Source organism: Triticum aestivum, chromosome 3A (assembly GCF_018294505.1).
Source record: "Triticum aestivum cultivar Chinese Spring chromosome 3A, IWGSC CS RefSeq v2.1, whole genome shotgun sequence".
NCBI lineage: Eukaryota > Viridiplantae > Streptophyta > Magnoliopsida > Poales > Poaceae > Triticum > Triticum aestivum.
In genome coordinates this window covers 279818892-279839938 of record NC_057800.1, presented here as the reverse complement: position 1 = coordinate 279839938, position 21047 = coordinate 279818892, and positions in this window count along the sequence as shown.

Here is a 21047-nt window from a genome sequence, read left to right as displayed (position 1 = left end):
GGGGGGGCGCGCAGCCTCCCCTCTCTCTTTCCCCTAAAGCCCAATAAGGCCCATATACTCCCCGGCAAATTCCCGTAACTCTCCGGTACTCCGATAAATACCCGAATCACTCAGAAGCTTTCCGATGTCCGAATATAGCCTTCCAATATATCAATCTTTACATCTCGAACAATTCGAGACTCCTCGGCATGTCCCTGAACTCATTCGGGACTCCGAACAACCTTCGGTACATTGAGACACATAAACTCATAATACCAATCGTCACCGAACATTAAGCATGCGAACCCTATGGGATCAAGAACTATGTAGACATGAACGAGACTCATCTCCGGTCAATAACCAATAGCGGAACCTGGATGTTCATATTGGCTCCGACATATTCTACGAAGATCTTTATCAGTCAAACCACATAACGGTATATGTTGTTCCCTTTGTCATCGGTATGTTACTTGCCCGAGATTCGATCGTCGGTATCTCAATACCTAGTTCAATCTCGTTACTGACAAGTCTCTTTACTCGTTCCGTAATGCATCATCCCGCAACTAACTCATTAGTCACATTGCTTGCAAGGCTTATAATGATGTGCAGTACCGAGAGGGCCCAGAGATACCTCTCCGACAATCAGAGTGACAAATCCTAATCTCGATCTATGACAACTCAACAAGTACCATCGGAGACACCTGTAGAGCACATTTATAATCATCCAGTTACGTTCCGATGTTTTGGTAGCACACAAAGTGTTCCTCCAGTATTCGGCAGTTGCATAATCTCATAGTTAGAGGAACATGTATAAGTCATGAAGAAAGCAGTAGCAACAAACTAAACGATCATCGTGCTAAGCTAACGGAATGGGTCAAGTTAATCACATCATTATCTAATGATGTGATCCCGTTAATCAAATGACAGCTCATGTCTATGGCTAGGAAACTTAACCTTCTTTGATTCAACGAGCTAGTCAAGTAGAGGCATGGTAGTGACAATCTGTTTGTATATGTATTCACACATGTACTAAGTTTACGGTTAATACAATTCTAGCATGAATAATAAAAATTTATCATGATATAAGGAAATAAATAATAACTTTATTATTGCCTCTAGGGCATATTTCCTCCAACTTCCGGGGTGAACACCGAAGTGACGGCAGGCAAGAGAACCACGAGAACGGGACTTTCGCAAGGCCATTCAAGGCCTACTGGGCGCAGGCCCCATTCGTCGAAACGAGGCATCTGCTTCACGAACTGCACCTTGTTCGAGCAGCAGTACAAGAGGCAACCCTCCTTCAGCAGATTGGCTGGCGCTGGGTCGCCCGTCAGGAGCTCGAACACCGTACGCCGTGCCTCAGGAGGAAGACCAGACGCATGAAGCCTCATGGGGTCCCCACAGACGGAGAAGGTCCACATCGGCCGAGAATGACGCTGGAGCGGAGCAATGAGGCATCAGATAAACTCCTTCACCACCATGGGCGTTGTCACCCCAGGATCCTTCAACCTGGTCAGCTGGTGCCAAACATGGGCGAGCCGTTGGTCGGCGAGCCTCACATGTCCCCAGCCGGAGCTTGGGGCGGCTAGTGCCCATGTGAGCAAGAGAAGGGGGAGAGCACGCTGGCATCCACAAACACCCACCACCTTCAGAACCCTCTTACGAGCAGCGAGAGGTCGAAATCAATTCCCGAGCCGGCCGTCACTGCTACAGCCTGGAAGGTCACGCATCCCGAGCGTTGGCGGTCGTCGGTCAGATGGAGAGAGAAGAAATGGCGAACCAAAGCCATGGAAGGAGCGATGCCCACCATGGCCTCACAGATGAAGGCGAAGACATCAAGGAGTGCAATAGATTGAGGATCCAGATGCAGCGCATGGATTTGGTAATGCGAGAGCACAACATTGAAGGAGGGAAAAGGGGGAATCAGGCCGGCCCAGAGGGCATGAAGATGAATGGGGATCTCGGTGGCTGTCATATCAATCATGGCGCAGGAGCCAGGACGAGCCGCCATCGCCCCCCATTCATTGGATTCTGAGGCGACTGCTGGCGGAACCTTGTCCAGCATCTCCTGGTTGACCACCACCGACCGCTTAATGAAAAGCTCGAAGGCCGGCGCAGGCTCGGCTGGGGCACGGCTCGTCGTCTTCTTCTTCCTTGCAGACTTCGGCGCCATGGTGACAAGGAGGTACTAAGATAGTGGAAGGTCTGAGGAAGCTCACAACGAGCAATGAAGATGGAGTCGAGCCAATGGAAACGGCCGCCAACCAGGCGAATATCAAGGCTACGCGAGGAAGTGGGGACGCCCATGTCCCATCAATCGCCACGCGTTAACCGGGTCCACAGGCGGTTGGGGCCCGGGGCGCTCCGCACTTGCCCTTTGGCTTCGCCTTGAAGCCAAGCTTGAGTGCGCCTTGGGCCCAAGGGCTACTATCAGCGTCCTAGGAACGGGGGAACCCAGGCTTGCCTGCCTGCGGCCCGTGGCGTGGCTCGATCAACAACCCAGTACGGCCCATCTTCAGTAGCAGCAACTCAAGACCCTCGCGAGGGGCCGAGCCTCGCGAGGCGGATGACACCAAGGCCTCCCTGGGGGCAGCCTCACTAGGCTGGCTCACGAGGAGCAGAGATTTCTATGCAAGGGGCACCTCGCGGCGGCTAGGCTCAATTTCCCCTTCGGCACACGTCTACCTCGTTCTACCGGAGCCAGGGGTGGTGAACTCGGCTATGGCGCGGGAGGACCGCGAGGCGTGGGAGCGTCTCAAGGTTGAGGCCGCCGATGAGGCCTACATGCAAGAGCTCCACCGGCAGCACACGAAGCTCATGGAGGCATAGAGGGCGGCAAGGTTATCACGCTCTCCTCCAACGACAAGGTCTAAGGCGGCGAGGACGGCGGCGCGGAGGGCGGCGAGGTTATCGCGCTCTCCTCTGATGACGAGGTCGAAGGCGGTGGTGACGGTGGCGCAGAGGGTGTCGAGGTGGGCCCCGAGGACGAGGAGATCGACGTCGACGAGTGGAGGAGTGCCTTCCCCAACAACCCCGACGATGGTACTGGCCCAGACCTGGCTCGCGGCACACTGTACACTAGTAGAAAAAGGGTCAAATGTTCAGATCATTAGTCCCGGTTTGTGCCGGTTCTAATGTGACCATTAGTGCCGGTTCCAACGACTAGCTGGGCCGCTCTCATTAGTACCGGTTCATGGTGAATCTTTAGCATCGGTTCGTTCCACGAACCGGTACTAAAGAGAGTGGTGGCAGGATGTTGTCTGTCTGGGGCCCCTCCAGCACCTTTAGTATCGGTTCGTGGCATGAACCGGTGCTAAAGGTCATCCTATATAAACCCTTTGTCCACCCGCGAGCGAGCTCACTCTCTTTTTCCCCTTTCCCCTCTCCTCTCTGTTCTTCCCCCTCTACCTCGAGCTCATCTGAAATTTTGCCCAAATTTTGTCAAGATTTGAAGGCCTCCATCCATTCAAGTGATCACAAAGGTAAGCAACTTTGTCCTTTCATCTCTCATTGCTAGATTAGCTTTTGCAATGCTTTATATAGTCATTAGTTTGTGGGTTTTAATAATTTGGGAGGAATTATATGTGGTATTTTATTTGATTTATATGCAATTTGAGCTCAAAATAACTCGTCTCCGTCCACCGTCGATCTTGGGAGTTTGCATATGTAGGTGTGCTTTACATGGTGCCTTCTCGTCTCCGTCCTAACCACCGTCGATCATTGGCACCGTCTTGTGGCCGGCACCACCTTGTGGGGTGAGCCCCCTTGTTCTTATCTTTTTTATATAAAAAAATCATGTTTGTGTGATTTAGATATATAGTTACTTGTATGTTTATCTTACCCGTACATTGTTTGTTATTCATGGTGCCATGGTTTTGCGATCCATCCCCGTCGGCCCTCATCCGGGTTATGATTCGGATGTGGTATATTTTCTTTTATAACTATTTTGTTGCATTTCGTGTTTATGACAAATTATGCCCATCAAACTGACATAGATATTTTTATCTAGGAGGTATGTGAACCGGAAATTCCAACCGACCCTATTGTCGAGAGGTTAAATTTAGATGAAAGAGTAAATGAGTATTTGAAAGAAAAATTGAAAAGAATTAAGGGGGAGAAGATGGAATTGGAGTTGCATGTTGCCGATGTCGTCGATGATCACAAGATCAAGATGGAGAAAATGCGCTTGAAGATTAGAAAGATTAGAAAATATGCCATTCATAGTGAGGCTCGGTATCATTATGCTATTGGTTCAATTGTTACCTTAGTTGTGATCTTGATCACATTTGTTGTTGCATTTTAATTCTTTAGCTAGAGAGCTATTTATATGTTTGCTTTATGAGAATAAGTATTGTATGAACTTTATGTATGAATTTGTATTAATTTGGCCTATTCGGTGTTGTGTAATGAAGATGAGCCGGAAATGGATGTACGATGACTGATGCTCTCCCCAGTTCCTTGTGGGTGTGCATACTTTTTTGATTGCGGCTCGGGAAAACAAGAGGGCGGATGGTTTTATGCCTTGTCCATGTGCTGGCTGTAAGAATGATCGCACTTACTGTAACGCAAGAACCATTCACGTCCACCTGTTTGAGTCCGGTTTCATGCCCCACTATATTGTTTGGACCAAGCACAGAGAAAGAGGGGTTATGATGGAAGAAAATGAAGAAGAAGAGGACAACAATAGCTATCCTGGCCATGGGTTCCTTGAATACGATGATACAACAATGGGGAAGAAGCTGAGCCGGCAATGCGGGAAGAAGCTGAACAAGAGGCTTTAGATGAGCCAACTGATGATCTAGGTCGGGCCATTGCCGATGTAGAGAGAAACTACGCAAGTGAAAAGGAGAAGAAGAAGTTGCAGCGCATATTAGAGGATCACAAGAAATTGTTGTACCCGAATTGTGAAACTGACAATAAAAAGCTGGGCACCACACTGGAATTACTGCAATGGAATGCAGAGAATGGTGTATCTGACAAGGCATTTGGAAAGTTGCTGGTAATGTTAAAGAAGGTTCTTCCAAAGGACAGCGAATTGCCTGAGAGTATGTATGAAGCAAATAAGGTTGTCTGCCTTCTAGGGTTAGAGGTGCAGAAGATACATGCATGCCCTAATGACTGCATCCTCTACTGCAGTGAGTAAGCGGATTTGAACGCGTGCCCGGTATGCGGTGTATTGTGCTATAAGATCATCCCCGATGACCCTGGTGATGTCGAGGGTGAGCGCCCTAGGAAGAATATTCATGCCAAGGTGATGTGGTATGCTCCTATAATACCATGGTTGAAACATTTGTTCCTAAACAAAGAGCATGCGAAGGCTATGCGATGGCACAGAGAATACCATAAGAAAGACAGAAAGTTGAGAGTACCCGCTGACGGTTCGAAATGGAGAAAAATCGAGAGAAAATACAGGGAGGAGTTTGCAGGTGACGCAAGGAACGTATGGTTTGGTCTAAGCGAAAATGGCATTAATCCTTTTGGGGAGCAGAGCAGTAACCATAGCACCTGGCCTGTGACTCTATGTATGTATAACCTTCCTCCCTGTTTGTGCATGAAGCGGAAGTTCATTCTGATGCCATTGCTCATCCGAGGCCCTAAGTAACCCGGCAACGACATTGATGTGTACCTAAGGCTATTAGTGGAAGAAATCTTTCAGCTGTGGAATGGAACAGGTGTATGTGCGTGGGATGAGAACATGGGGTAAGAATTTGACCTAAAGGCGTTGCTGTTCATGACCATCAATAATTTGCCTGCTCTTAGTAACCTTTCAGGACAGACAAACAAGGGATATTGCGCATGCACGCACTGCTTGGATGATGCCGACAGTATATATTTGGGTAATTGTAGGAAGAATGTGTACCTAGGACATCGTGGATTTCTTCCGAGTAGGCATCCTGTAAGAAAGAAAGGCAAGCATTTCAAAGGTGAGGTGGATCACCGGACGAAGCCTCACCACCATACTGGTGCTGATGTACATGATATGGTGAAGGATTTGAAGGTAGTCTTTGGAAAGGATCCTGGCGGACAACCTGTTCCGAACGACGCTGACGGACGCGCACCCATGTGGAAGAAGAAATCTATACTTTGGGACTTGGCGTATTGGAAAGACCAAGAGGTCTGTTGCGCAATCGACGTGATTCACAAGACGAAGAGTCTTTGCGTGACCCTGCTTGGCTTCTTGGGTGTGTATGGGAAGAGAAAAGATACACCGGATGCACGGGAGGACCAGCAACATATGCATGGAAAAGACGTCATACATCAGGGTCATCTAGCTATGCTCTTACCAAAGAAGAGAAGGAAATCTTCTTTGAATGCCTGCTCAATATGAAGGTACCATCTGGCTTCTCGTCAAATATAAAGGGAATAATAAATATGGAAGAGAAAAAATTCTAGAACTTGAAGTCTCATGACTGCCACGTGATTATGACGCAACTGCTTCCGGTTCCATTGAGGGGGCTTCTATTTGAAAACGTTTGATTAGCCATTGTGAAGCTATGTGCATTCCTCAATGCAATCTCTCAGAAGGTAATCGATTCCGAAATCATACCAAGGTTAGAGAATGATTTGGTGCAATGTCTTGTCAGTTTCGAGTTGGTGTTCCAACCATCCTTCTTCAACATCATGAAGCACGTCCTAGTTCACCTATGCGAAGAGATTAACGTTCTTGGTCCTGTATTTCTACACAATATGTTCCCCTTTGAGAGGTTCATGGGAGTCTTAAAGAAATATGTTCATAACCGTGCTAGGCCAGAAGGAAGCATCTCCAAGGGCCATGAAAATGAGGAGGTCATTGAGTTTTGTATTGACTTTATTCCTGACCTTAAGCCGATTGGTGTTCCTGAATCAAGACATAAGGGCAGACTAGATGGAAAAGGCACGCTAAGAGGGGATGAAATAATATGTATTGAAGGGCATTCTCTCACTCAAGCACACTACATAGTTCTACAGAATTCCCCCTTTGTGGCTCCGTATATGGACGCACACAAGAATTTTCTACGCTCCAAACACATGGAGCAGTCTGACAACTGGATTACACGTCAACAAACGAGGACTTTTGCCGGCTGGTTGCAGACATGTGCCATGCGTGACGCCTCTATTGAAGATGACCTGTACTTGCTGTCCCAATTACCATCTTTGAATGTAGTGACTTTCAAAGGGTACGAGATAAATGGGAATACATTTTACACGATCGCCCAAGATAAGGAGAGCACCAACCAAAATAGTGGTGTTTGATTTGATGCAGCAACCAAGACGGGAAAGGAAACATATTATGGTTACATAGAGGACATATGGGAACTTGACTATGTATGTGGTTTGAAGGTCCCTTTGTTTCGGTGCAAATGGGTGAATATGACACGAGGCAGGGTAACGGAAGACCCGTAGTACTGAATGACAACAGTGGATCTCAACAATCTTGCGTATGCAGATGAACCATTCGTCGTAGCCAATGATGTGGCACGGATTTTCTATGTGAAGGACATGTCCACCAAGCCGAGAAAAAGAAAAGATAAGGTAGCGAATGCATCATACGATGATCCAAAGTGCCATATAGTTCTTTCTAGGAAAAGAAACATCATGGGAGTGGATGACAAGATAGACATGTCAGAAGATTATAAAAAGTTTCATGAAATTGCTCCATTCACAGTGAATATTGACCCGAGCATCCAGTTAAATGATGAAGATTGTCCATGGTTACGGTGCAAAGAGACACACGCGAAGAAAAAGTTTCACACGGCCAAAGATTCCACTCTAGGATGTGATCGGCTTCTCACTGTCATAACTTTCTTTTCTAGTGAGTTTCCAGACTTATATATCTGGAAAGTCCCGCTTCGAATAAACCAGAGGGAATCTTTGTAATTGTTAGGGTACTTATGTGTTTTGGCATTTGAAATGCGAAGAAATTTTATGTGCAAACAAATTCTTTCAGCAAAAGACCCTCAAATTGAAAAACACTTCAAATGAACTCTGAAAAAGGTTGAAAGTTGTCATGGTATCGAAATTTCAGCCACATAGCATGTGCAAAAAAGAATCACTGAAAAATCTATTTTAAGGTCAAGTTATTCAAAAACTATTGGTCCACACAAATTTCAAATAATTCAAATTTAAACTATTCAAATTTGAAAACTACCGGCAGTAACAAATAGTTTGTAATTTTGTGTACCTGAAGCAAAAATATTCACAAAGAAACTCTAAATACAACAAAAACAACTCAAAAATAAATTAATGAAAATAAATGAAGCAGAAAAGAAAAAGAAGAAGAAAAAATAAATAAATAATCCTGCCTACTAGGCCACATCGGCCTGCATACGACTAGAAACCCAACGTCTAGTTGGGCCAGGATGCAGGCCCACTAGCACAGTAGGCCCAGAAGGCCTGCTCTAGAGAGGAGCTCGAGACACCAGTGGCGGCGAGGCTTATAAGCAGGTGCGGGCGCCCCTCGGCTAGCGAGGTGGGACTAAACTTCTGCGACTCTCGCCTGGTAGCGCACCAACTTTAGTACCGGGTGGTGGCTCCAACCGGTAGTAAAGGGGGGTCTTTAGTACCGGTTGAAGCCAAGACCCGTTACTAAAGGGGTGCCATTCCCGCCGCTTGGCCTGGCCAAAACAGACCTTTAGTATCGGTTGGTGGCTCCAACCGGTACTAAAGGTCCCTCCTATATAAATAACAGTTGAAAAAATTTCATTCCCCCTCTGTTTCTCCATTGATGACGCACCGCCAGCCCCGCCCGATCAACGCCGTCGCCGCCCTCGTCGCGCGCCATCGTCGTCGCCGCCGGTGCCCCTGTCCCCATCGCCGGCCCCGGCCCGTCCCCATCGTGCCGCCCTCGTCTCCGTCGCCGCCCCTGGCCCGTCCCCACGTCGCCGCCCCCGTCGCGCCCCGGCACGTCGCCACCCTCGTCTCTTCCCCCGTCGTCTCGCGTCGTCGTCGCCCCGCTGTGAGCTCTCCCCCTCTCCCTCACCCCCGGCCACCATGGCTGCCCCTCCCCAAGCCGCACACACACACATGCATGATGAACACACACACACACATTTTCTTATGTTAATTAGTACATATGTATTTTTGTATGTTTAATTAGTTTAGATGTTTTAGATTATTATTTTTCACTAGTATATATGTATGAATGCATGTTAGATGGATAGAATTAGTCTTTAATTAGTATGGATTTTTTGTATGTAATGTTGTTTTTCTATTTTTTAATGGATGTATAGAAGTTGCTTTTTCCGTTTTTACTGTTAGTTGCATAGGAAAAATTAGTGTTTCTTTAGCATTTCCTACTATAGAAAAAATTGCATATAAAAAAGTTGCATAGGAAAATTTTCACTATATATATTTGTTAGACGAAGGACTAGGAAAAGTTGCTCAAAATTTCCTAATAAATTGACATTGCATATATAGGAATTTTTTTCATAAGAATTTATTATCAACGTCAACGATGCCCGGCCCGCATCCTCGCCGTCGACCCGTTCGCGACGACATAATGGTTCAGAGAACCCATGTTCGGGACTAGGCTCCGCCGGGCTGGAACTGGGAGGTGCTACATTCAGGGGCTCGCCGCTTGGTGAGGAACCTGGCCCCGGGTCTCGTCGTCGACACTGAGCTCCTTTGGTGGCGTTCACGTGGGCCATGTTCGGTGCAGAGGGAGCTGGCCCCACCGGAGGTGGTGCGTCACCAAGTCAGGGAGGAGGACGAGCACATCCGTCGCTACATGGCTGCTATGGACGTCAGGTTCTCCAATACCTGGCAAGTTCTTTTGGGTGTATATTTGATCTTTATTGGCTAGCTAGCTAGTGATGTTTTCGATATATAATATTCGAGACGATGTATTCGAGACTATATATATTATTAGAGATGATGTACTCGAGAGTATGTACTATGATTCAGTTTTTACGTAATGATTGCATGCATGCATTGTAATTTGAATACTAAATTGTTTTATATTTCTTCTGGATTAGTTAAATAAAAGCTATGGCGGACAATACCGGCAGAGAGGGAGAAGAGGTCCTGTTCGAGATCATATGCTCCCCTCATGGGCCAGCTGATCAGAATGAAGATGATGACGGCTCCCAATATCAGAACAATACCAGGGAGGGTGATGATATTATATTCGACCGCGATGACCGAATTGATGATGTCATGAACTATGATGATGATGACACCGAAAATGATTATGATGACGCCAAAAATGATGATCTTGAAATAACAGAGACCGGCGAGGTATATTTATATAAGCAGGCATCTCGTGATCATCACATGTTTTTAATGATTTGAAGATATATTAACGAATTGATCTTTCTTGTTTCAGCCCTCAGGATCGAGCAAATCTTCTACAGGCAGCAGGACAGTGCGAGGCCCGGGCAAAAAGTTGAAGCAGGGCGTAAAGTACAACATCAATTCCATCAAAGACAATGGCGAACCTATCACGCCTAAGAACATTCCGAACAAGTTCATTCATCAATGCGGAGTTCTTGTGAGCGACCAACTCCCGATATCCATTCAAGAATGGAAAGATCCAACAAAGAAACGTCCAGATCTTACTTGGGTCGACAATAGAGCAAAATCAACGCTTTGGGAAAAACTCATGGAACATTTCACCCGACCAGATCATTTCACTAATGCAGATGTGAAGAAAGTCAAGGACGCCGCCCTTAGGAAGATGGCAATTGCATTCAACACCCACAAGAAAAAAAATATGGACCAAGTACGTCGAAGGAGGAAAGAAGACTCCAGAATTCAAGGGAACACTGGAAAAGCAAAGAGAACATTGTCCCGATTTCTTGAAATTCATGGAATCAGAATTATCTAAGGAACGGTCGAGAAAAAACAAGGCCAATACCGCAAAAAAGGAGCTATTCCATAGGCTGGGGCCAGGTGGCTACGCGGTGGCAATGCCTAAGTGGGATAAGTCTGAGCAAGAGATGCTGGATGCAGAGGTCACTCCAGTTACTAAGAGCTGGCCTCCAGGTGCAGAACTTGGTTCTATGCACATGGGGGGGCCGTTGGAACCCAAGACAGGCCAGGTTTCGAAGAAGGCAAGTCTTAAAGGAGCCGAAGATAAGTTACTTCAAGCAACAGAAGATGCTCGAAAGGGGGTGTTCACGCCCAATAGAGAGAACGACGAGCTTACGCGCGACCTGGGAAATCCTGAACACCCGAGAAGAACATGAGTTAAGGGCATTGTTCCGTGGTATAAGGGCTTTTCGGAAATGAAGGCCGACTACAGAACCCGTGCAAGAAGGAAGATGGAGGAGGAGAAGAAGAGGAAGCTGGAGGAGGAGCAAAGGAAGCAGGAAGTAGAACGCCTTCAAGGCCTAGAATCAGCGCACGCGAAGTTGGCACTCAAATTCCAGCGGCAGCAGCAGCAGATCGACTCACTTAGCCAGGAAAGGGGGTCTCAGCAACGGCAGCAGCTAGCAGATGATCCAGCATTGGATAGCACAATACCATCCATGCCGAGAAACAGCATGAGTTCCTCCCTGGGCGACGCACTTCTGGATAGATACCCTGTGGATGACATCATGGAGAACACTAACTGTGAGCTACACTTCAAAATGAAGAACATATTGAAAGCACAAGTGCTCCGTAGGTGGTTTTGGTAATTAATGTCAACATATCTCTTGTTGGACTAACATTTTTATCTAGTATGTTTCAAATAAGTTCAAAAGTGAAGTGGCATGGACTAGAAGATGTGAAACCCCTTCAAGATGCTAAGAACAAAGGATTGGCTCAAGCTCAAAGCTTAATACTCTACATTTTCCATTTTAGTGATCCAAGATCACATTGAGTCTATAGGAAAAGCCAATACTATCAAGGAGGGATGAGGTGTTTCTTAATGAGGTTCTTGCTCAAAATGCTTAGTGATATGCTCCAAAACCCTCAACAACCTTCTCACATCCACATATGACCTAAACCAAAGTCAAACTCGGCCCCACCGATTCTTTCTATCCGGCGCCACCGAGTTTCAAATGTCATAGCCATTGCCACAAACCCTAGGCCAATCGGTCTCACCGATAGGGATCTCGGTCTCACCGAGATGGGATTGCAAACTCTTTGTTGCCTATTGCAATACTTTTGGTGTCACCGAAACTTGCGATCGGTCCCACTGAAACTGCAATGTAAACTCTCTGGTTCCCTTTTGTAACATTTCGGTCTCACAAAAATGAGCGATCGGTCCCACCGAGTTTACCTGACCAACTCTCTGGTTAGCTTATTACCAAAATCGGTCTCACCGAGTTTGTGTAATAGGTCTCACCGAGATTACGTTATGCCCTAACCCTAATCATATCGGTCCTGGCGAGTTGCATGTCGGTCCCAACGAAAACCCTAACAGTCACTAGCTTTGCTAAATCGGTACGACCAAGTTTAATCATTCGGTCCCATCGAGTTTGGAAAGTGATGTGTAATGGTTAGATTTCGTGTGGAGGCTATATATACCCCTCCACCACCTCTTCATTCGTGGAGAGAGCCATCAGAACATGCCTACACTTCCAATACACATTTTCTGAGAGAGAACCACCTAGGCTTGTGTTGAGACCAAGATATTCCATTCCTACCATATGAATCTTGATCTCTAGCCTTCCCAAGTTGCTTTCCACTCAAATATTGTTTCCACCAAATCCATATCCTGTGAGAGAGAGAGTTGAGTGTTGGGGAGACTATTATTTGAAGCATAAGAGCAAGGAGTTCGTCATCAACACACCATTTGTTACTTCTTGGAGAGTGGTGTCTCCTAGATTGGCTAGGTGTCTCTTGGGAGCCTCCGACAAGATTGTGGAGTTGAACCAAGGAGTTTGTAAGGGCAAGGAGATCGCCTACTTCGTGAAGATCTACCGCTAGTGAGGCAAGTCCTTCGTGGGCTATGGCCATGGTGAGATAGGCAAGGTTGCTTCTTCGTGGACCCTTCATGGGTGGAGCCCTCCGTGGACTCGTGCAACCGTTACCCTTCGTGGGTTGAAGTCTCCATCAACGTGGATGTACGATAGCACCACCTATCGGAACCACAACAAAAACATCCGTGTCTCCAATTGCGTTTGAATCTTCTAAACCCTTCTCTTTACATTCTTGCAAGTTGCATGCTTTACTTTCTGCTGCTCATATACTCTTTGCATGCTTGCTTGATATGTATTGTGTTTGTTAAACTTGTTACAAAAATCCTCTTCAACCTAAAGAATTTAAAAAGTGCAACTTTTAGCACATAGTGTCTAATCACCCCCCTCTAGACACCTCTTGTCGATCCTTTCACATATCCATGAAGGTGGCGGACGCCATTGCTTATACAAATTCCCCCGAAGCAACCTTCCATTGCAACCCAATTCCAGCTGGCTATGCTGGTGTCCAGGTTGATGAAGTGGTGGACCAATATTCGGGGCTAGTGCTTGACATTCCTGGAGGTGACGAGGAGCACACACTAGGAGAGGCCAAACATCGTATCATCCTATGGAGAAAGTATTGCATCATCTTTCCAAGGCCACCAACACCATGTCAGCCGACTCCTCCTCAAAGTACGTCACCGCGTTAGTAGACTCCCGCTCCTCCAAGTCCACCAACGCGTTAGGCCACTCCTCCTCCTCCAAGTCCTTCACATCGTCAGGCCACTCCTCCTACTTCAAATTCTGCACAGCGTCAGGGCACTCCTCCTGCTTCAAGTCCGACACCGTGTCAGGCCACTCCTCCTGCTTCAATTCCGGCACAGCATCAGGGCACTTCTCCTGCTCCAACTCAGCCACATCAGCCGTCTCCGCCACCTCAGCAATCGTGGAAGAGGGCCGCTACATCTATGGTGCGTAGCACTACGAGTCAAGGTAGTACAGGAGGTATAGGCGGAGGCAAGCGATTTCAATATGGTCCAAGCCTCACTCCTCTTCCTCTAAGGCCTTATGACATGACCGAGGAGCAAAACACAGCCATAGTGAAGGCCCAAGTGGATGCCCATTTTGGACCGAAACCGGCACCGCTGCCAAGGGAGAATGTGCCTGAGGAAAAGATTGACCACTTTATTCGTATGTCTAGACCACCAGCTCCCAAGCCTGTTGACTCAGACTATGAGCGCCAAATCAGGAAGGCACATCGAGCACGACTACAGAAGGAGTCGAGCTCGAGATCGAGCCAAGCAGCTGGCAAAAAATGCTGGAGAACCGTTCCCCAGCTGGGAGAACAGGCGGCGCAATCGATCCCCCCACTTGTTGTGCCAACACATGACAGTACCAGCGCCCCATGTGGGCAAACCATTCCCCGGCTGGGCAATCAGCTGGTAATAACTGACGAGTATAGAGGCCAGGCTAAAATTCTCGGTATCACTGTTGGACAACTCCTCGAGATTGAGCCCATGTCTCCTCTTAGAGAGGAGGACATAAAACGGAAATATGTCCGTGGAGAACCTTTGGTCGAGCCTGAGGAGGTCAAGAAACTCCCAACAAAAATGTATGAATTGCATGATTGGTGCATGAAAATTACCAAGAGTTCCAATCGAGAGTCCCTCATGGTGAATGTCAAGGAGGAGCATTACTTCCATGAGCTAGCTGTCTCCGTTGAGTATTCAGAACTATTTCAGTTATTCAATCAAGATGCTCTGAACAAATCTATCATCAGTTGCTATTGTCTGTTGGTAACCCACAAGTATAGGGGATCACAACAGTTTTCGAGGGTAGAGTATTCAACCCAAATTTATTGATTTGACACAAGGGGAGCCAAAGAATATTCTCAAGTATTAGCAGCTGAGTTGTTAATTCAACCACACCTGGAAACTTAATATCTGCAGAAAAGTATTTAGTAGCAAAGTAATATGATAGTAGTGGTAATGGTAGCAAAGGGTAATGGTAGCAAAAGTAATGTTTTTGGTATTTTGTAGTGATGATAGCAATAGCAACGGAAAAGTAAATAAGCGAAGAACAATATATGGAAAGCTCGTAGGCAATGGATCAGTGATGGAGAATTATGCCGGATGTGGTTCATCATGTAATAGTCCTAACCTAGGGTGCCACAGAACTAGCTCCAATTCATCAATGTAATGTAGGCATGTATTCTGAATATAGTCATACATGCTTATGGAAAAGAACTTGCCTGGCATCTTTTGTCCTACCCTCCCGTGGCAGCGGGGTCCTAATGGAAACTAAGGGATATTAAGGCCTCCTCTTAATAGAGTACCGGAACAAAGCATTAGCACATAGTGAATACATGAACTCCTCAAACTACGGTCATCACCGGTAAGTATCCCGATTATTGTCACTTCGGGGTTAATGGATCATAAAACATAATAGGTGACTATAGACTTGCAAGATAGGATCAAGAACTCTCATATATTGATGAAAACATAATAGGTTTAGATCTGAAATCATGGCACTCAGGCCCTAGTGACAAGCATTAAGCATAGAAAAGTCATAGCAACATCAACCTCAGAACATAGTGGATACTAGGGATCAAACCCTAACAAAACTAACTCGATTACATGATAAATCTCATCCAACCCATCACCGTCCAGCAAGCCTACCATGGAATTACTCACACACGGTGGTGAGCATCATGAAACTGGTGATGGAGGATGGTTGATGATGACTAAGGGAGTCCTGGATTAGGGGGTGTCCAAACGGCCGGACTATACCTTCAGCCGGACTCCTGGACTATGAAGATACAAGATTGAAGACTTCGTCCCGTGTCCGGAAGGGACTTTCCTTGGCGTGGAAGGCAAGCTTGGTGATACGCATATGTAGATATCCTACCATTGTAACCTACTTTGTGTAACCCTAACCCTCTCCGGTGTCTATATAAACCGGAGGGTTTTAGTCCGTAGGACAACATACAGAACAACAATCATACCATAGGCTAGCTTCTAGGGTTTAGCCTCTTCGATCTCGTGGTAGATCTACTCTTGTACTACCCATATCATCAATATTAATCAAGCAGGACATAGGGTTTTACCTCCATCAAGAGGGCCCGAACCTGGGTAAAACTTCGTGTCCCTTGCCTCCTGTTACCATCCGGCCTAGACGCACAGTTCAGGACCCCCTACCCGAGATCCGCCGGTTTTGACACCGACATTGGTGCTTTCATTGAGAGTTCCTCTGTCTCGTCGCCGTTAGGCTTGATGTCTCCTACGATCATCAATAGTGATGCAGTCCGGGGAGAGACCTTCCTCCCTGGATAGATCTTCGTCTTCGGCGGTTTCGCACTGCGGGCCGATTCACTCGGCCATCTGGAGCAGATCGAAAGCTATGCCCCTGGCCGTCAGGTCAGATTTGGAAGTTTAAACTACACGGCTGACATCCGCGGGGACTTGATCTTAGACGGATTCAAGCCACTGCCGAGCGCGCTGCACTGTCACAACGAGCATGATCTAGATCTACCACCGAACAGTGCCCTGGAGGCCGCACCCGCATCGGCTTCGACCCTTAATTCGGAGCCAACGGCGCCGATTGAGGATGGGTGGTTGGACGCCGCCTCGGGGGCTGTGATCCCAACGACGATCGAGCCGAACACCAGCCCCGCACTCCGCGAGACTCATGACTCCAAGGAGCCGGACTCCTCTCCGGACTCCGAACCCTCCGCGCCCCTGCCGATCGAATCCGCTTGGGCGCTGATCATGGAGTTTACGGCTGCGGACATCTTTCAGCACTCGCCTTTCGGCGATATTCTGAAGACACTAAAGTCTCTCTCTTTATCAGGAGAGCCCTGGCCGGACTACGGTCATCAAGGTTGGGATACGGACGATGAAGAAATTCAAAGCCCACCCACCACCCACTTTGTAGCCACTGTCGACGATTTAACCGACATGCTCGACTTCGACGGTATGGATGCCGATGAAGGAGACAATGAAGAACCAGCGCCTATTGGGACCTGGAAAGCCACCTCTTCATATGACGTATACATGGTGGACGCACCAAAAGATGATGACGAGGAGCGGAAGGACGCACCAAAGGCTTGTTCCCTCGAGAAGCAGTCAAAGCGGAGACGCAAGCGCCGCCCCAAATCCTGCCTCGACAGAAATAACGATCACATAGTCCCAGCGCTGGAGCAGGGCAAACCGCTGCCGGACAACGGCAATTCGGATAATCAAACCAAACAAACAAATTCTATCAAGGATAATGGTCCGGACGACATAACGCCGGACAGGCACCCGGAGCAGCAGAATGCCCGTAAAAGGCTTGTTGCCACCGCGAGGAGTCTTAAAAAGCAGAAGCAAAGGCTCAAGGCTGCGCAAGACACACTCCAAATCAGATGGAGTAAAATACTCAACACAGCAGCGAGGTATGGCGACAATTACCCCTCCAAGAGCTACCCAAAGCGGAAGCTGCTACCTGAATTTGATGAGGAGGCCTCAGACCCCCCACAACCAAATATCAAAGCAGCCACCTGGCCAGATAGACGACCCCTCTACCAACACAGAGCGGCATACAACGCCACTCACAATACAACATGCGACCCATGCGAGGGCTCGCACCCAAAGGACGGCGCAACAAGATCCATCTATGGACCACGCAAGCGCGCCCCAGCATACAATGCAACACAACAAACATTCGAACAACGCGGTACACCCAGCTACAGGGGTGCCGCACACCCCCTATGTTTCACCGATGAGGTACTGGACCATGAATTTCCAGAGGGATTCAAACCCATAAACATAAAGACATACGACGGAACAACAGACCCTGGGGTCTGGATTGAGGACTACATCCTTCATATCCATATGGCTCAAGGAGATGATCTCCACGCCATCAAGTACTTACCCATTGTCGACTGTCCGGACGCCGAAGCCTTGGCAGCTTTTAAGCATAGCGTCCGTGACGAATGGCTTGCCAGACACCTCGGCCAAAATAAGCCGAGAATGATGGCCGCATTAACAAGCCTCATGACCCGCTTTTGCACGGGTGAGGACAGCTAGCTAGCCAGATGCAGCACCAGCGACCCCAGTACATCTGAAGTTAGAGATGGAAACGGGAAACCATGGCGCAACAGCAATAACAAACGCTGGAATAAAGAAGACAACACGAAGGGCACGATAGTAAACGCCGGATTCAAAAGCTCTCGGCCAGGTCAAAAGCCGCCCTCTAAAAGCACCAGGGATGAACTGTCCAGCCTCAACAAAATTCTGGACCAAGTATGTCAGATCCATAGTACCCCTGGTAAACCTGCTAATCATACCCACAGAGAATGTTGGGTCTTCAAGCAGTCGGGCAAGCTCAACGCCGTACACAAGGGGGAGGATACACCAAGTGAAAACGAGGACGAGCTTCCCAAGCAAGACACTGGGGAACAAAAGAAATTTCCACCAGAAGTCAAAACAGTAAATGTGTTACACGTGATCAAGGGAAAAAACAACGCGGTACTCCCAGGAAAATATACCCAAGTGCCTGTCACCGCCAAGTCCTGCCACTGGTCGTCTCAACCGATCACTTTCGACCATCGCGATTACTCAGCAAGTATCCGACGCGCAAGATGGGCTGCCCTGGTATTAGACCAAGTAATTGGCGGATATCACTTCACACGAGTCTTAATGGACGGTGGCAGCAATCTAAACCTAATATATCAGGATACAATCTGCGAGATGGGGTTAGACCCAACAAAAATTCGCCATAGTAATACTACCTTTAAAGGAGTAACGCCAGGCCCAGGGGCTCGTTGTACGGGCTCCCTCCTACTACAAGTTATATTCGGCTCCCCCGATAACTTCCGTTGCGAGCATTTAACCTTCCACATCGCTCTATTCCAAAGTGGCTATCAAGCACTGCTCGGACGCGAAGCTTTCGATCGCTTTAACGCAATACCACACTACGCCTCCCTCACACTCAAGATGCCCGGTCCACGTGGCATCATTTCAGTGATCGGAAATATTAAGCGATCTCTGCGCGCCAAGGCAGCCGCACACTAAAGGCACCCGGACTAGCGAAAGCATCCAATAGGTCGTCAAGACCTCAGACACAACTAATCAAGTCCGGCGCTGCTATTTATACTGAATAAATGGTCACACCCCTATTTGTCAATACAAGGGGCTCAATGCGCACAGACAAGTTGCAATTTCTTCTCATCTTGAATTATACATGGTTTCTTTAAAAACTATCTTTTTGCACGACAACTTTTTCACCTAAATTCCTCTCTTTTACAGACGATCATCGTGCTACACCCGTCCAGGATACGGCACAACGGAGACACAGGCGCAGATGTGCAGCAGGGACCTGCTCCAAGGATTCCTTTTAGATTAAGACCCTGCGTAAACCTTTCTTATTGTCTCTTGTTGATACATATCCACCATTGAGAAGGATGCTGACATCTTGGCATGTGGCCACGCCAGAACAATGCACATACCTGGACACAAGGGGCTTCTTACAAAGGCCATTATTTAGGCCCAGTTTATACCACAAAGACCGAATACCTTAGGGAGTGTTCGGCGTCGCGAGTTTGGCCCTATATGCATCAGCTCCGAATCATTGTCTTTGGTCAAATGTTGGGTTTGCCCGGCTCCTGTGTTTTGGTGCCTTATGTTCCGCTTTACCAGCTAAGGTAGCACCAGGAGAACTACTGCGATTGTGCCCTGGTTCATCCGGACGAGAACCTCAGTAGAGAAAGCCGAAAACTGATTGTCCTGATATAGCGTGAGACTGGTCAACCACTCGATGACCTGTTGGAATGTTAGAATTCCTCCGCCTTAACGAAGGGCCATTTTCCGGCCAGGCATGTACGCACCCCGGGATCGGGAGAGTGCAGAGCCACCAGGGGCTATCTAGTAGCCCCACTGTCAAACTCCTATGGCTAAGTGAAAGTGCTAAAGCATTATAGTTCGGTTGCCTCGCTCGCTCCGCTATCACCTCCTTAATAGGACCAAGACGTTGGGTTAAGTGTGAACGCGTGTTTTTTGCGAGCACCTCCGTTTTTTAAATGCGTGGGGGTTGAAGCCAATGGCTGCAATCTTTCAGGTTATACACATGTATACATAAACGGCCTCCCAGGAGGCATCATATTACTTTTAGGCAAAAGTATAAAAATAGCCTTATAAAAATTTATAAAAGCATTTCGCTTACAATGAGATTACATATCACTCAAACATAATATTTTTTGAGCACTGGGTCTCTATCAAACGAGCACCCTCAAGAACTTCTTCAAAGTAGTGCTCAGCAGCCATTCGACCTATGGCCGAATCCCGCGCTGCAACAGTGGTAGCATCCATCTCCGCCCAGTATGCTTTAACACGGGCAAAGGCCATCCGTGAGCCCTCTATGCATGCCGACCTCTTCATCGCATTAATGCACGGCACCACGTCAAGGAACTGCTGCACCAAGCTGAAATAGCTGTTCGGTTTTGGCCTTTCCGGCCATAGCTGATCCACAACAGACCTCATGGCGAGTCCCCACAACCTATTCAGTTTGGCCCATTCGGCTAATTGGTCTGTCAATGAAAGCGGACGCTCGGGAGAATGGAATTGTGTCCAAAACATCTGGTCCACTTCACGGTCCGTCTGACCCTGGAAGTACTTGGCCGCATCGGCAACGCTCGCCACCAAATCCATATACACATCCTCCGAACTCCACAGCTGATCCAGAGAGGCATACCGTGGATCTCCGAACTTCCTCCGCAACATAAAGGATTTCCCAGCTACAATATCCCTGGCTTCCCGCAACTCCCCCTTCTTCGCCCTCATAGCAGAGCAGATGCCTTTTCTCATCGCAGCAGCCTTCTCAAGGTCCGATGCCTTCGCTAGGTTTTCCTTTTCAAGAACCCAACAACGGTCGGCGGCGGCTTTTAATTCTATGGCCATCTTGGCCATCTTATCTCGGCTCTCGCCATGCGCGGCCTTCTCGGCTTTCAACTCTTCGGCTGCCTTCAAAGCAGCCGCATTACCAAACCTCGCTTCTTCCTTGGCTCGGGCAAGTTCTGCCCACAAGGCTTCAACAGTGGCAGCTCCATCTGCAGTCACAACATATTAAAGATACTGGCATCATGCTGCTCTTACTATGTGGCATTTACCAGATAATGACACTTACCCTGTGCCTCGTCAAGCCTTTTGTTAACAAACTCGATGTCGGTGTCTGCCGCATCCAACTGCCATTTTAAATGGGCAAACTTGCTAGTCCGGCTAGCCACCG